Source organism: Panulirus ornatus, chromosome 43 (genome assembly GCF_036320965.1).
Source record: "Panulirus ornatus isolate Po-2019 chromosome 43, ASM3632096v1, whole genome shotgun sequence".
Classification (NCBI taxonomy): domain Eukaryota; kingdom Metazoa; phylum Arthropoda; class Malacostraca; order Decapoda; family Palinuridae; genus Panulirus; species Panulirus ornatus.
The window spans coordinates 13598928-13615402 of NC_092266.1; the positions used below are offsets into that span (position 1 = coordinate 13598928).

At 42.7% G+C, this 16475-nt stretch overlaps 1 protein-coding gene across 1 annotated transcript in view; it reads right to left on the reverse strand.

The window, feature by feature from the left end:
• Nucleotides 1-13005, reverse strand: part of LOC139762270 (opsin-5-like) — a 38097-nt gene extending 25092 nt beyond the window's left edge. The window contains exon 1 of the mRNA XM_071686864.1: nucleotides 12116-13005. The gene's annotated coding sequence lies outside the window, so the exon portion shown is untranslated. The remainder of the gene's footprint in view (nucleotides 1-12115) is intronic.
• Nucleotides 13006-16475: the final 3470 nt, after the last annotated feature.

Consider the following 16475-nt stretch of genomic DNA (forward strand, 5'->3'; position numbering starts at 1 on the left):
TGTCCCTCAAGGTTCTGTCCTGAGTCTTACACTTTTTTTTTCCTTTTTATCAACGATTTCCTTTCTTACACAGATAACTAAATTCACTCATAGGCTAACGACTCAACACAGCATTCATCCACATCCTTCTATTCTGCCCCTACCTCTCTCACTCGATCAACAACTCATCACGACACTGCTTCCTAAATAACTTAGACTTGGAAAGGATATCTCAGTGGGGTAGACGAAATTTGGTTAAGTTTAATGCCTTCAAGACCCAGTTTCTATCCATCTGTCTATCGAAAGCTCCCCACAACTTTCTTTTCTCCTTTGACTGTACTGTAATCCCACCTCTTGACTCCATGAACATATTTGGTATTACTATAACATCCAATCCAACTCGAAATCCTACATTACTAAGGTAGCTAAGTCTCCCTCTGTGAAGCTGAGAGTCCTGTCTAGATGTCGAAATTTGTTTTCTTCTGAACAGTTGCTCTGTTTATACAAAGGATTGATTCGTATCTGTATCGAATGCTGCTCCCACATCTGGGGTGGTTCTAACTCTGTATTCTTACTTGACAGAGTTGAATTGAAAGCGGTCCGAGTCATAAACTCTCCCAGCCAACATCAAAACTTGACCCACTTGCCCTACGCCGCAATCATGGTTCACTTCCCTCTTCTGCAGGTATTTCTTTGGTTTTTACTCCCGAGAGTTGGCTGCTTGTGTTCCTCCACCACTATGTAGACCACGCAACACTGGGCAAACTGCGGCATCAAATGATTATTGTGAGGCCGTGGGCAACTCAAGGGTGGCCTCCATCCACAACTCAAAGCTCCAGAACTCTTTACCTTCTCATGTTTTTTTCGAACAGCTTTGACCTAGGACATTTTACAAGACAGGGCTTTTCACTCCCTCCAAAAATTCGTAAATACTTTCCCTTTCCTCTTTTTTTGTCCTCCCTTTCATTAACCTCTCTATAATTCAATTAAGGTCCGGCCTTGATGTAGACTTTTGTTCGTGAATGAAGCCTCCAACGTAAAAAAAAGAAAGGTTAATAAGTATAAACATCCAGAATTAGATGTCTGGATCGTCCTCAACTAAGTGATAGCTTTAGATCTTTGTTGGGGTATAGAGATTATTATCATTTTCTTTTTGCGTTAATTATATCCCTCTTGTGCAACGCCACAAACTTTTCTAATAAACCCTTAATAAAAGTTTCCGTCCTTCTGTGAAGCCGTTTTCTACCTAACGTTTCACAGGAGCAGGTGGATGGCTATGTACAGGGGTCACTTTAACGATCAGGGTCTCTCTCTCTCTCTCTCTCTCTCTCTCTCTCTCTCTCTCTCTCTCTCTCTCTCTCTCTCTCTCTCTCTGTCTCTCTCTCTCTCTCTCTCTCTCTCTCTCTCTCTCTCTCTCTCTCTCTCTCTCTCTCTCTCTCTCTCTCTCTCTCTCTCTCTCGTACCTTCCTTCAGCGGTTCTTCTCACTTTTCTGCCTCCTTTACCACACACCCTCCAGCACCTCACCTCACAGACCCCCCATCAGCAACGCGAGACTTTCCTTAATATCTTTTGAGTACTGAGCGACCTTCACTCAACTCCCCCTTCGGCTGGGCTGGTGCCAATGAGAGGCTTACATCCAGTACCATTAAATATGTCATATATATCTATTTTGAGTAGTAAGTAAGCCATATAAATCTATTTTGAGATGTGAGTAAGTCAGGTATGTCTATTATGAGAAGCAAGGAAGCCACATGAATCTATTTTGAGAGGCGAGTAAGACACATAAATCTATTTTGAGAGGAAAGTATGCCATAAAGATCTATTTTGAACAGTAAGTATGCCCTAAAGATCTAGTTTGAGGTAAGCCATATGAATCTATTTTCTCCCGAGGTTATGACTGGCCGAGGTCGTCTTCGTGCAGTATACACAGTGGACGTCATTGTTATACACACTGGACGTCGTTGTTATACACAGTGGACGTCGTTGCTATACACAGTGGACGTCGTTGTTATACACAGTGGACGTCGTTGTTATACACAGTGGACGTCGTTGCTATACACAGTGGACGTCGTTGCTATACACAGTGGACGTCGTTGTTATACACAGTGGACGTCGTTGTTATACACAGTGGACGTTGTTGCTATACACAGTGGACGTCGTTGCTATACACAGTGGACGTCGTTGTTATACACAGTGGACGTCGTTCTTAAGTGCGTTTTTCTTACTCCGTCGTGCGAGATCGAAGCGTTAAGGTGGGAAGGAGGCTGGCCAATTAGGGGAAAGTATTGTTCTTTTTCCCCCCGTCAGTCTTCTAAGATTTAGTGTGCCCCTGGTGGCGGAATTATCTGACTACAGGAGACGTATTGATCATTCCCAGCAAGTCTCTTATTTTCTCTTTCAGTATTTCCAGTTGCTTGGGAAGGCCCTCCATTTACTGCAGGCTTAGGACAAGGCGGCTACTCTCTCTCTCTCTCTCTCTCTCTCTCTCTCTCTCTCTCTCTCTCTCTCTCTCTCTGTGACTCTGACTCTCTGTCTGTCTGTCTGTCTGTCTGTCTGTCTGTCTGTCTGTCTGTCTCTCTCTCTCTCTCTCTCTCTCTCTCTCTCTCTCTCTCTCTCTCTCTCTCTCTCTCTCTCTCCTATTTCATCTAAATGTGTGAACTTAGGGCCATTTGAAAGACGTGGAGAGAGAGAGAGAGAGAGAGAGAGAGAGAGAGAGAGAGAGAGAGAGAGAGAGAGAGAGAGAGAGAGAGAGAGAGAGAGAGAGAGCATATCTGTGAGTCTTTCTCCAGGCCCTTGTGTACTAGATTAAAGACAGGGTGACAAACAGAGCAGTTTTCTAAGCCTAACCCTGACAACACTGTTATATAATTAGTTCACACGTACCAAAGGGGCCTAACTAACTCCGTTTTCTAAATTACTTCATCAAAATCAAAACCCGCAGAGACAGCATAGGGCCCCCCCTCGCTAAATCCTCATTAACACACAAGCCACACCAAATCAGCACGTTCCTCAGTTAACACGGATTTCCATCCGGATTGCTACGCCGCCCAGGTGGCGCCTGGATTATCCTTGACACGAACGCTAGCTTGATATATGATGAAGTTGAAATACAGAATGATATTTTGCAGTGAACGTTTCAAGTCCAGATATAAATCCAACAGTGCTGGCTAGCAGGAAAGGAAAAATTGGATTCATGTTATTCGCACATGTGGATTTGGTTTTTATTAGATTTCTCTGAAAAGTTAGATCAGGCTTCATATTGCTCTATATTTGAGCAGAATTGGACAAAAAATCCCTCTGAGTATCGAAAGAATGTCTAATCATATATATATATATATATATATATATATATATATATATATATATATATATATATATATATATATATATATATATATATATATTTATATCATACAAACCTCCAACAGCCAGGATCGGACCCGGGACGCTTGTGCAACAGGCCCCATAGCCTAGCGGTAGCATTCCCGTCTGTTGCACAGGGATCCCGGGTTCGATCCTGGCTGTTGGAGGTTTGTATGTTCTATGAAGGTACGCGTTCCTATGCACTTTGTTCATATATATATATATATATATATATATATATATATACATCATACCTAATGCCGTTTCCCGCATTAGCAAGGTTGTGTCGGAAACAGACGAAGAAAGGCCACATCCATTCCACCGAAATTAAAGCTCCCTATCCATAACCAGCACCCGCAAACATTCGAAGGTTTGCCTCGGACGCTTAACATGCTCTGGTTCAGTCCATTGACAGTGCATGGATCTCAGTATACCACAGGATACAACATCGTTTCAATTCACTCTGTCCCGTGCGTGCCTCTCACCCTTCTGCATGTTCAGGCCCTGATCGCTCAAAATCTTTTTCGCTCCATCCTTCCTTCTCCAATTTGGCGCCCTAGTTCTCATTGTTCTCTCTGCTTCTGATACATATATTCTCTTCATATGTCCAAACCATTTCAGCACACCTTTCTCTGCTCTCTTAACCACAATTTTTTTTTATTACCACACATCTTTCTCAACCTTTCATTACTCACTCGATCAAACCACCTCACACAACGTATAGTGCTCAAACATTTAATTTCTAACATATTCTTCCTTCTCCGCACAGTCTAATTGATAGTCCATATCATGTATCGATATAAATTGTTCGGACTACTATTCCTTCAAACATACGTACCCATTTTCGCTTTCCCTAATTACATTCTCTCTTGCCACACATTCTTCAGTGCTCCCAGCATCTTATCCTCCTCCTCCACCCTATGACTCACCTTTGCTTCCATGGTTTCCATTCGCTGCCATATCTAAAACACTTCACTTCCCCCAGGTTTTCTCCACTCAAACTCACATTCCAGCTAACCTGTCCCCCACATTCATCCTCAACTTTCTCTTTTTACACACTCTTCCATACTCAGCCACCAGCCGTAGTTTCTCACTCAGATCTGCTACCAGTAATATATCATTAGTAAACAGCAATTGACTCACTTCCCAGGCCCGATAATCCTTCAAACTGCATACTCATCCCTCTCTTCAAGACTCTAGCGTTTACCTTCCTCACCCATCCATGAAAAAACCGAACAACCATCACACGCCCCTACCGCAGACCAACCTTCACCTGGAAACAATCACTCTCCTCTCTTCCCAATCGTACACACGCCTTAAAACCTTGTTAAAAACTTTTCAATGCATTTAAAAGTTTTCCTCCCATACCATATATTCTTAAGACCTTCCATAGGGCATCTTTATCAACCCTGTCATATGCCTTCTACAGATCAAAAAATGGGACATTCAGATCCCTCAATTTTTCTAAATATTTCTCACACAGATTCTTCAGTACAAACACCTGATCCACATATCCTCTTCCGCTTCTGAAACCACACTGCTCCCCTTCAATCTAAAGCTTTGTAAATGCATTCACCCTCTCTGTCAGTGCCCTTCCACACAACGTACCAGGTATTCTTAACGCACTTATACATCTGTTTTTTGAACACTCACCCTTATCTCCCTTGCCTTCGTACAAAGGTACTATACATGCATTCTGTCAAACATAGGCACCTCCCCATGATCCGTAGATACAGTGAAAATCCTTAACAACTAATCAAGAAGACAATCACCCCTTTTCTGAATAGATTCAACTTGCAGTACCATCCAAACCCACCGCCTTGCCGGATTTCATCTTCCACAAGGCTTTCATCAACTCTCCTCGTTTCACTGGATCACTCTTCATGACTCTCACATTGCATACCATCCCGACCAAAACTCCCTACATCTGCCAATCTATCATCAAACACATCTAACAGCCCTTCAAAATACTCACTCCACCTCTTCACTCCATCACTACCTGTTATCACTTCCCCTTTTGCCCCTTCACCGATATTCCCATTTGTTCTCTTGTCTTTTGCACATCATTTACTTCTTCCCAAAACATCCTTTTATACTACCGAAAGTTTAATGATACTCTCTAACCCTAACTCTCGTTTGTCCTCTTTTTCAACCCCTGCAATTTTCTCTTGACTTCCAACCGCTTTCTTTTATACATATCCCAATCATTTGCACTCCTTTTTCGTAAATACCGCCCAAAGGCATCTCTTTTCTCTCTCGTTAGCAGTTCTATTTTTTCATCCTACTCACATACGTATACTTGTGGATATTTCTTTTTAAAACAGGAATTCCCGATCACCAGTCTTTTTCGATACACAACTCCACAAGTTCTTCACTATTTCCATTTATAACACTGAATATTCTACGCAACCAATTATACCCTCAACTGCAACATTACTTACTATCGCATTTAAATCACCCATCACTAATACCCAGTCTCACGCACCAAAAACTGCTGACACAATCAATCAGCTGCCTTCAAAACACTTGCCTCTTCTCATAGCCAGGTGTGTAAGCACCAATAATTACCCATCTCTTGCGATGCACTTTCAGTTTTACCCACATCAATCTAGATTTTACTTCCTTACACTCTATCACACACTCCCACAGCTCCTATTTCAGTAGTAGTGCTACCCGTTCCTTGGCTCTTGTCCGATCATCAACCTCTGACTTTACTCCTAAGACATTTTCAAACCATTCTTTCCCTTTATCATTGAGCTTTGTTTCACTCAGAGTACAAACATCCAGGTTTCTACCCTCAAACAAACGACCTATCTCTCCTCTCTTCTCATCTTGGTTACATCCACACACATTTAGATAACCCAATCTGAATTGGTTTGATCGTGTAAGTAATGAAAGGGTAATAAATAGAGTGTGGTCGAGAGAGCAGAGGAAAGTTTGTTGAAATACTTTGGACATATGAAGAGAATGAGTGGGGAAAGGTTGACAAAGAGGATATATATGTCAGAGGTGGAGGGAACAAAAGGAGAAGAGGGAAATAGAAGTGGAGGTGGAAGGATGGAGTGAAAATGATTTTGAGCAATCGGGGCCGGAACATACAGGAGGGTGAGATGCGTGCGCGGAATAGAGTGAAGAGAAATGATGTAGTATATTGGGGTCGACATTCTATTGATATACCGAACCAGGGCATGTGAAACGCCCGGGGTAAAACATGGAAGGGTCTGTCGGGCCTGGATGTGCATAGGGAGATGTGGTTTGGGTGCATCACACATGACAGCCAGAGACTGAGTGTGAGCGAGTGTGGCCTTTTTGTCTGTTTTCCTGGCGTTACCTCGCTGTTTCCTTTTGGGCGGGGTAGCGACAGGAATGGATGAAGGCAAGCAAGTATGAATATGTACATGTGTATGTATGTATATGTCTGCGTAGGTGTATGTATACGTATGTATATGTTGATATGTATATGTCTGTATATGTGCGTATGTGGGCATTTATGTATATATACGTGTATATAAGTAGATTGGCCTTTGTTCGTCTGTTTCCTGGCGCTACCTCGCTGACGCGGGAAACTGATTATATATATATATATATATATATATATATATATATATATATATATATATATATATATATATATATATATATATATATATATATATATATATATATATATATATATATATATAAAACCCCTGGGAAGGATGATCAGTTGAGTGGATTGTGAATCAAGCTTGGAACTAATATTTAACCCCAGGTGGCCTATGTATGACCTTAGGTATAACGTGTATGACCCAGGGTGGCCCATGCATAACCCTGAGTGTCAAATGTATAACCATGGATAGCCCATGCATTCGTTACAGTCTATCATTCAGCAGCCAGTTCTTTAGATGCTGGAGAGCAAAGTATAAAGTATGATGCATCTGATTTGACCATCACGCGCCAGGCAAACGCAACTTCCTTCAAGCACCTAAGAACAAATCGACCTATTGTCTGTCATGCTTCGCCACACACTGAGACAAATGGTGGATCATTATCAAAGAACAGGAAGGACTCGTTTTGGGTATGTCTATTCGATCACCCGATGAACTTGATGGCTCCGTCTCTCCCACTATCAAAGAGAAGACTGAAATACTCCCATCGTACTTTGCAAGTGAAATGAGAACCTCCAGGCCCTATCTACTGTCCTTCTTCTATCCCTTCATCCATAATCATCCCCGTAGTGTCTGGACCGACGCCCATCACTCGAGGTGAAGTAGGAAACACTTGTTCGACCATGTCGTCGACTGACAATATAAGCCATATCTCCTTAAGTGCTGAAAATAACAGCTTCAGACTCTCCTTCACCCCCTCCTCCAGGCTTGCTTGAACGATACTGAATGGTTCTCAAGTGCCGGATAAACGTATCACTTCTTTCAGTCCGTGGCAAGACAATGGTATCACTCAGGACTAATAAAGTACTTAGATGACACTGATATGTTTAAATAGCAGGCTCTTGGAACTCGAGGACGATAGGAGTAAATCCGATGACTAAGAATATCTTAGGAATTCACCCGTCAACATTAGATCTGACAGATACGTCACACATCCAGAAGTTGCTGGAACGTTTGACGCAATCTGGCACGAGGGAACACTGCAAGTCCTGCGACGGGGAACTACGAACATAACTCTCAGATCAGTGGTGAACGTTCATACCTTAAGTAAACATCCATACGAGGCAAGCATCACCCACAGGGTACTGTCACTAGTGAGGCTTCGACTCTGAAATTCATAATTTGATGTATTAGGCACCAGAGACCAGTGCAGATGTAGATGGATAGCATTGCAACGATATTCCGTAGCACAGCATGGACCACAACAGCATCTTGTGCATCCATGACCACGGGCGATGCAGGAAGTCCCATTGAAGAGCAGGGAATGTGGTGACAAGCACCATAGGTGGGTAGAGCAGCTCACTCTACCAGAAGTGTCGCTGGGGACTCACCTCATCTCACCCAAGTAGCATTACTACGCACAAGTATCAGTAGCAGCAGCAGCAGTAGCAGCCAAGCCTTCAAGGAACTATTGCTACTGGTCGTCAGCTCCTGGCTACACTCAACAACAAGATGTCATGGAAGAAAAATACATTCTTGGTGCTTTTATTGATGCTTCTGTATCCTCTCAGTTTCTTTAAGCCTGTCTCTGAAAGATATCCATAGATACTAGAGATACTGTATAGATAAATGGCGAGTCATTGCCTCGCCGCCGCACTTGATGAGTTCACACGCAATATCTCTGGTGCTTCTTATATCAAATAACACTCAAGAATTAGTTTTTTTTCTGCAGAATGTAGAAGCCTGGAGGAACACTGACACGAATTACAGAGTACAGTAAAGTTTATCAACAGATCAGCTCATGGGACTGCCTCGCATGATCAAGATCACAAGATCATTGAGAAGAATCATCAATGGTCATTATCAACGAATACTGTAAGATAATCACTTGTTTTGTACTTATTCAGAATTCATAATGGCAGAGAGGAGGAAGTGTTGATAATCTCTGGCGGATGGTGGCTTTAGCTCGTGTTGATTCCAGGTCCACTACCAAGATGAAGACGACTGTCTCTGCAGGTCAAGGACGAGGACATCGTCCTCTCCAGGACCTGTACCGGGACGAGGACGACTGTCTTTAAAGGTTCAGGGCGAGGACATAGGCATTTCCAGGTCCTGCACCAGGAGGGAGACGACTGTCAGGTCCGGTAGTATCAGGGCGAGGACGTCAGCCTCTCCAGATCTTGTACCAAGAGGGGGACGGCTGACGGCGGTCTCTCCGAGGCCAATAAAAGGATAAGCACGTCGGCCTCTCCAGGTCCTATACCAGGACGAGGAGGTCGTCCTCTCCTACCCACGTGCCACCACCCTACGTGGCACTACAATACATACACTGAGTAAGCGGGAGACTGAGTTGCCAGTCAGGGTGGGTGTGAGTTGATCTGCCAGAGGTATGGTGGAGCACGCCAGGCCTGGGAGAGCCGCCTCGGGAACTGGGGAGCTTAATGGGGGAAACGTGTGGGAAGGGTCAGTATGTTGGCGCACTCCAGGGGCTGGGGAGCTTACCTGGGGAGACGAATAGGGGACGAGTTATTGGATGGAGCACCTCCAGCCGGGGAGGAAGGGGAGGAGGCCACCTCCAGAAACTGGATTGCTTACTTTGGAGAGGCCTAGGGTGGTGGTGGTGGGGAGGGAAGGTTACACCCTAGGGGCTGGGGAGCCTTCTGGGGGAGACATGTAAGGGAAGGGTTTAGTATCGTAATCAAGAGAATGGGCGAGTGTAGAGGGGCTGGAGTGGATGGTTTCATGGGTGGTGGGGTCCTTAGATGGTGGAGGTTGAGGGTGGAAAGTGACTGGGGAACGCAAGGAGTAGTGAACAATGTTTTACGTACTGACAGCTAGCAGTATGTACACAGGATCAAGCGCAACCCACGTATGATGATGACTCCATTACCTTCTCCCGCGACAATATACCAACACACGTTGCTCTGGTCTGCCTGATGCAAATAAATACGTAAATAAAAATACGTATAACCACCATCAATAGTTCCATGCGTAAACAAAACAACTGTGTGAGCGAGTTGGCACATCTGATCCACAAGACCCATCGTCCATGTTCTGGTGTCTTATGCCCCGTGTTGTTAAACATTGGAGACTTTGAATTCCTTCCCCTCAAAGTGTAAATTATGAGAAAATGAGAGAGAAACATAATATTCCAGTATGAATCAAACACCATGAGAATGTTTCCTGGAAAGGTACGTAAAGAAAGAGACGCATACAACAGCAACCAGATGTAACAACAGTACGATAAAGCAAGAAACTTGTTGAAAAAAAGAGAATGATACAAAGAAGCGCTGATATGGCATATGAGTGGTGGATGTCTGGGATGTACTGAATGATGACGTGGTGAACGTGGACGGAAAAGTTTAAGAACTTGCATCATTTGTAGAGAAAGCTTAATACATGGGGGTCCCGCGGGTGTAAGACTCCCTCCTCCTAGCATTTATACTTTTATAACCTTCCCTGAACTGTTTTCAAACTTGGCTCCCGGCTCTCGGAGTGAATTATATTTTTTCCCTCTCTCTTTCTTATGGAATACGACTAATCAAGTTATTTGGACGACCTTGTACAACTTCCGGGAACCTGCGCGATCATGAGGTAGTATTTACCAAGAAGGATGGCACCAAACCTAATTAGAGTATTGTGTACGCAAATGAAAAGGCGAGAAAAAATATTTTTTTCATGATTACTTGGTTACATCTGTTATGTGATTACTTGGTTACATCTGTTATGTGATTACTTGGTTACATCTGTTATGTGTTTACATCTGTTACATGATTACTTGGTTACATCTGTTACGTGATTACTTGGTTACATCTGTTACATGATTACTTGGTTACATCTGTTACGTGGTTACTTGGTTACATGTTACATGATTACTTGGTTACATCTGTTACATGATTACTTGGTTACATCTGTAACGTGATTACTTGGTTACATCTGTTACGTGATTACTTGGTTACATCTGTTACGTGGTTACTTGGTTACATCTGTTACATGATTACTTGGTTACATCTGTTACATGATTACTTGGTTACATCTGTAACGTGATTACTTGGTTACATCTGGTACGTGATTACTTGGTTACATCTGTTACGTGATTACTTGGTTACATCTGTTACGTGATTACTTGGTTACATCTGTAACGTGATTACTTGGTTACATCTGTTACGTGATTACTTGCTATTTCCCAAGAGACGAATAGCACTCGATCCCAAGTAATGGTATCATAATATGTCTATCATAGTCTCCATAGGTGTCAGCGTCTTAACAGGTAGCTGTTCGAATCCTGGTGTCGGGAGGATGTTGCATGTTCTGTGGAAGTCCGCGTTTATTGCACCTATATTCACTGACCATACAGCAACGCGTTTGGCAGCAAGTTAGGTATAATGTTAGCTAATGGCTAACACTAGCCTGACGGAAAGTGACCCGTGGAGATCTCGTTGCTTACGTGGGTAAGACGCAAGGAATACGATTACAAGAAAACGGAGACTCATTTACATTGGGTTCAATAGCCTAGTAGGCATCTGAGACGCAAGGAATACGATTACAAGAAAACGGAGACTCATTTACAATGGATTCAATAGCCTAGTAGGCATCTGAAACAATAAACGGTTGCGGTTCGGATCCTGGTGTCTTGAGGATATTGTACGAAATATATTCAAATATTGATTTCTAAGCTCAATCTTGGATTGGGTGATGTTTTGATGCCATGTAATGTAATCTAACACGATGCAGTTATTGAACAAGAAGATAATAACACTGTCATTAGTTTATTTGTGTCTGAACTTATATAGATAATCGTTTGTTGTGGCTTTAAAGGTAAAGAGAAGATTCATTGAACATTCTACATATACCATATACTCTGTCTGTACGTTTCTTGATAAATGTGATTCGTATACTCCTGTAGTCTGATTGCGTGTACAACAGATGTTTGCACATGAGAATTGAATTTTCTCAAAGGTTTCACGAGAGTGAGTTCCACTAAGTCACCCCTCATAATCATCCAGTACCTCATACATATTCATGCCGTATTTCTCTCATAAACTCGTAGTAGAAGTTTCGTGCAAGTATCTGGCCAGTGTTACTGTCACCTGTGCTCGCACCAGTTGCTCTCCCGAAGCCAGCTTCCCATAACACGACACACACGTGCACAAACCCATGACTTTCATGTGGTCAACCAACCTACCTGCTTGGGTGTGGGTCTGGATGATGGGGTCGTCCCCTGCCTGGTGCCTGGATGATGGGGTCGTCCCCTGCCTGGTGTCTGGATGACGGAGTCGTCCCCTGCCTGGTGCCAGGGTGATGGAGTCGTCCCCTGCCTGGTGTCTGGATGATGGGGTCGTCCCCTGCCTGGTGTCTGGATGATGGGGTCGTCGTCCCCTGCTTGGTGGTGGGTTACGTGACCTGACGCTGTTGATGTCGAGGTTTGCGGTGGTGAGGCAGGCTTCAGGTAGTGAGGAGGATAGTTAGCACGGCTGCTGGTGGAGACTATCCCCCCATCCACACCACTAGGACGGCACGGCTGGTGGCGGAGACTCTCCCCCCCATCCACACCACGAGGTCAACACAACTGGTGGTGGAGACTATCTCCCAGCCAAGCCACTAGGTCAACACGGCTGCTGGTGGAGACGTGTTCCCCACCCACAAGACTCGGCTGGTCTCAGACATGTAAGTACCTCTACAAACAGCTCGTAAGTTGTCATAAACCTACATTGCACATCACATACACTATCACGGAAGACGGGCGAGACACAGTGTGGCACACCTCTTGCTCCAAGCTCTCGATTGCGTTGCAATTGGTCAAAAACAGGTTGAATAATGAATTCAGCTAGAACACACGACGAACTAATTACCGTTTCCTTGTATAACAATCATCATTTGTATAGTATTTATGCATGGATGAACTTTAATGGTGTTCCGAGCCTCTACCCCGCGCGAGGAGACCAGTTCGGTGTCGGGTAGGTGCAGGCAGCCGAGAAGGGTGACGTACACTGACGAGCAGAGGATGACGCGGGTGGCTAGGTCCACAGAGACCCGCGCACCGGTGTGTCTGGCTGGGAGGGCCGTTCGCCTCCGACTGGGAAGGCGTCATTCCACTCCCTACCACCTTACCCAACCCCATAACTCTCTCTCTCTCTCTCTCTCTCTCTCTCTCTCTCTCTCTCTCTCTCTCTCTCTCTCTTTTGCAGCTCACACCATAAGGCCGAAAGATAATACACACACACACACACACACACACACACATATATATATATATATATATATATATATATATATATATATATATATATATATATATATATATATATATATATATATATATATGTATTGTTGACTAGTTGGTAAGGTTATTTAATGTATGTCTGACTCATGGTGAGGTGCCTGAGGATTGGCGGAATGCGTGCATAGTGCCATTGTACAAAGGCAAAGGGGATAAGAGTGAGTGCTCAAATTACAGAGGTATATGTTTGTTGAGTATTCCTGGTAAATTATATGGGAGGGTATTGATTGAGAGGGTGAAGGCATGTACAGAGCATCAGATTGGGGAAGAGCAGTGTGGTTTCAGAAGTGGTAGAGGATGTGTGGATCAGGTGTTTGCTTTGAAGAATGTATGTGAGAAATACTTAGAAAAGCAAATGGATTTGTATGTAGCATTTATGGATCTGGAGAAGGCATATGATAGAGTTGATAGAGATGCTCTGTGGAAGGTATTATGAATATATGGTGTGGGAGGCAAGTTGTTAGAAGCAGTGAAAAGTTTTTATCGAGGATGTAAGGCATGTGTAAGTGTAGGAAGAGAGGAAAGCGATTGGTTCTCAGTGAATGTAGGTTTGCGGCAGGGGTGTGTGATGTCTCCATGGTTGTTTAATTTGTTTATGGATGGGGTTGTTAAGGAGGTGAATGCAAGAGTTTTGGAAAGAGGGGCAAGTATTCAGTCTGTTGTGGATGAGAGAGCTTGGGAAGTGAGTCAGTTGTTGTTCGCTGATGATACAGCGCTGGTGGCTGATTCATGTGAGAAACTGCAGAAGCTGGTGACTGAGTTTGGTAAAGTGTGTGAAAGAAGAAAGTTAAGAGTAAATGTGAATAAGAGCAAGGTTATTAGGTACAGTAGGGTTGAGGGTCAAGTCAATTGGGAGGTAAGTTTGAATGGAGAAAATCTGGAGGAAGTAAAGTGTTTTAGATATCTGGGAGTGGATCTGGCAGCGGATGGAACCATGGAAGCGGAAGTGAATCATAGGGTGGGGGAGGGGGCGAAAATCCTGGGAGCCTTGAAGAGTGTGTGGAAGTCGAGAACATTATCTCGGAAAGCAAAAATGGGTATGTTTGAAGGAATAGTGGTTCCAACAATGTTGTATGGTTGCGAGGCGTGGGCTATGGATAGAGTTGTGCGCAGGAGGGTGGATGTGCTGGAAATGAGATGTTTGAGGACAATGTGTGGTGTGAGGTGGTTTGATCGAGTAAGTAATGTAAGGGTAAGAGAGGTGTGGAAATAAAAAGAGCGTGGTTGAGAGAGCAGAAGAGGGTGTTTTGAAATGGTTTGGGCACATGGAGAGAATGAGTGAGGAAAGATTGACCAAGAGGATATATGTGTCGGAGGTGGAGGGAACGAGGAGAAGTGGGAGACCAAATTGGAGGTGGAAAGATGGAGTGAAAAAGATTTTGTGTGATCGGGGCCTGAACATGCAGGAGGGTGAAAGGAGGGCAAGGAATAGAATGAATTGGATCGATGCAGTATACCGGGGTTGACGTGCTGTCAGTGGGTTGAATCACTGCATGTGAAGCGTCTGGGGTAAACCATGGAAAGCTGTGTAGGTATGCATATTTGCGTGTGTGGACGTATGTATATATATGTGTATAGGGGTGGGTTGGGCCAATTCTTCCGTCTGTTTCCTTGCGCTACCTCGCAAACGCGGGAGACAGCGACAAAGCCAAAAAAGAAAAAAAAAAAAAAAATATATATATATATATATATATATATATATATATATATATATATATATATATATATACATATATATATATATATATATATATATATATATATATATATATATATATATATATATATATATATATATATATTTATATGTTAGAATAAGAAATTGATAATGATGTTTTGTTTCTGATACCTTGAAAACATCGTTCAATATTCCATAATTTCATCTTACGTGAGTCCGGCCGGCAGGAGGCTACCACAGACTCTCCTGTCGAACGTACCCAAATAAAAGGCCATGAAGGAAGCAGTGAAGGAAGGAAACCTCCAACAAAAGACCGTCATATAGGATCTCGTCAACAGAAGCCCTTACCATGGTCACATGACAGAGGTGCTCCTCTCATGGTACACACATCTCCATGTTTGAGGAACAGCAATAACAGAGATATTGATACAGATCCTCTGGACGATCACACAAGCCAGCCAATCATTGTAGGACTGAGATGAAAGACGATGCGGAGTTCTAGTGAACATCAGAAGAGAAGACGTGACTGCCGTTGAGATTGCTTGCTCTTTGTCATGCAAGCGAGATCATGTTCCCGCAAAAGAGGATTAGGAAAATAAAGAAAGACATTCTGATCCAGTTTCGCAATTCATCGGACACGAAGGAAATTAAGACACACTTAACCGGCGACATAAAAGACTCCTTGTTTTGAGCTGAGGGTCCTCGCCGTGTCAGGCCTTCTTAAAAAGCCCTTTCTTTTACTTGGTATAAAAAAAAGCTATTACGCCTCCGCCCGCTGCACGTCTTGCATACTGAAGCATCAGTCTTTATTCAGTTTGGGGAATGTCATGATATTGTTAATTCGTATCGCATTTAGTGTTTTCCCAAATTTTATGTGCTATGGACTGTGGGTTTTTCCGTGTTTGTTTCTTATATACATGTTGTTTGCGTTTTATATTTCATATCCAAGTTTATTCACGGAGTTTTTTTATCTTTTTTGTAGATTCCTAATGATGCCTGCGTGAAGGCAAAAGTTTAAGTGCAATAGAATGGACAACTTTGGACAACTGGTGTGTGAACACTCACCTAATGGTAGAATAATGCTGAGATAATTGAAGAACATAAAAGAGAAGATCAATAAATGAATATCCTTTCGTATTCAATTCTACGTGCATAAAAGAAAATCTGCTTCCATCTTACACTAACATATATATTTGAAGATGAAATCGCACTTCAAAAGTAGTTCATGTAGTCTTATGAACTTCTACTGAATTGCGATTTCATCTTCATAACTATAATTACGGACTAGTGTGATCATATATATATATATATATATATATATATATATATATATATATATATATATATATATATATATATATATATATATATATATATATATATATATATATATATATATACATATATATATATATATATATATATATATATATATATATATATATATATATATATATGGATAAGTCTTTCTTTTCCGTACTTGATCGCCGTTTTCAGCGTTTGGGAAGAAGCGCCAGGAAAAGACGAAGAAAGGTCGCATGTGCTCACACTCATTCTGTATCTGTCATGTGTAATGCATCGAAACCA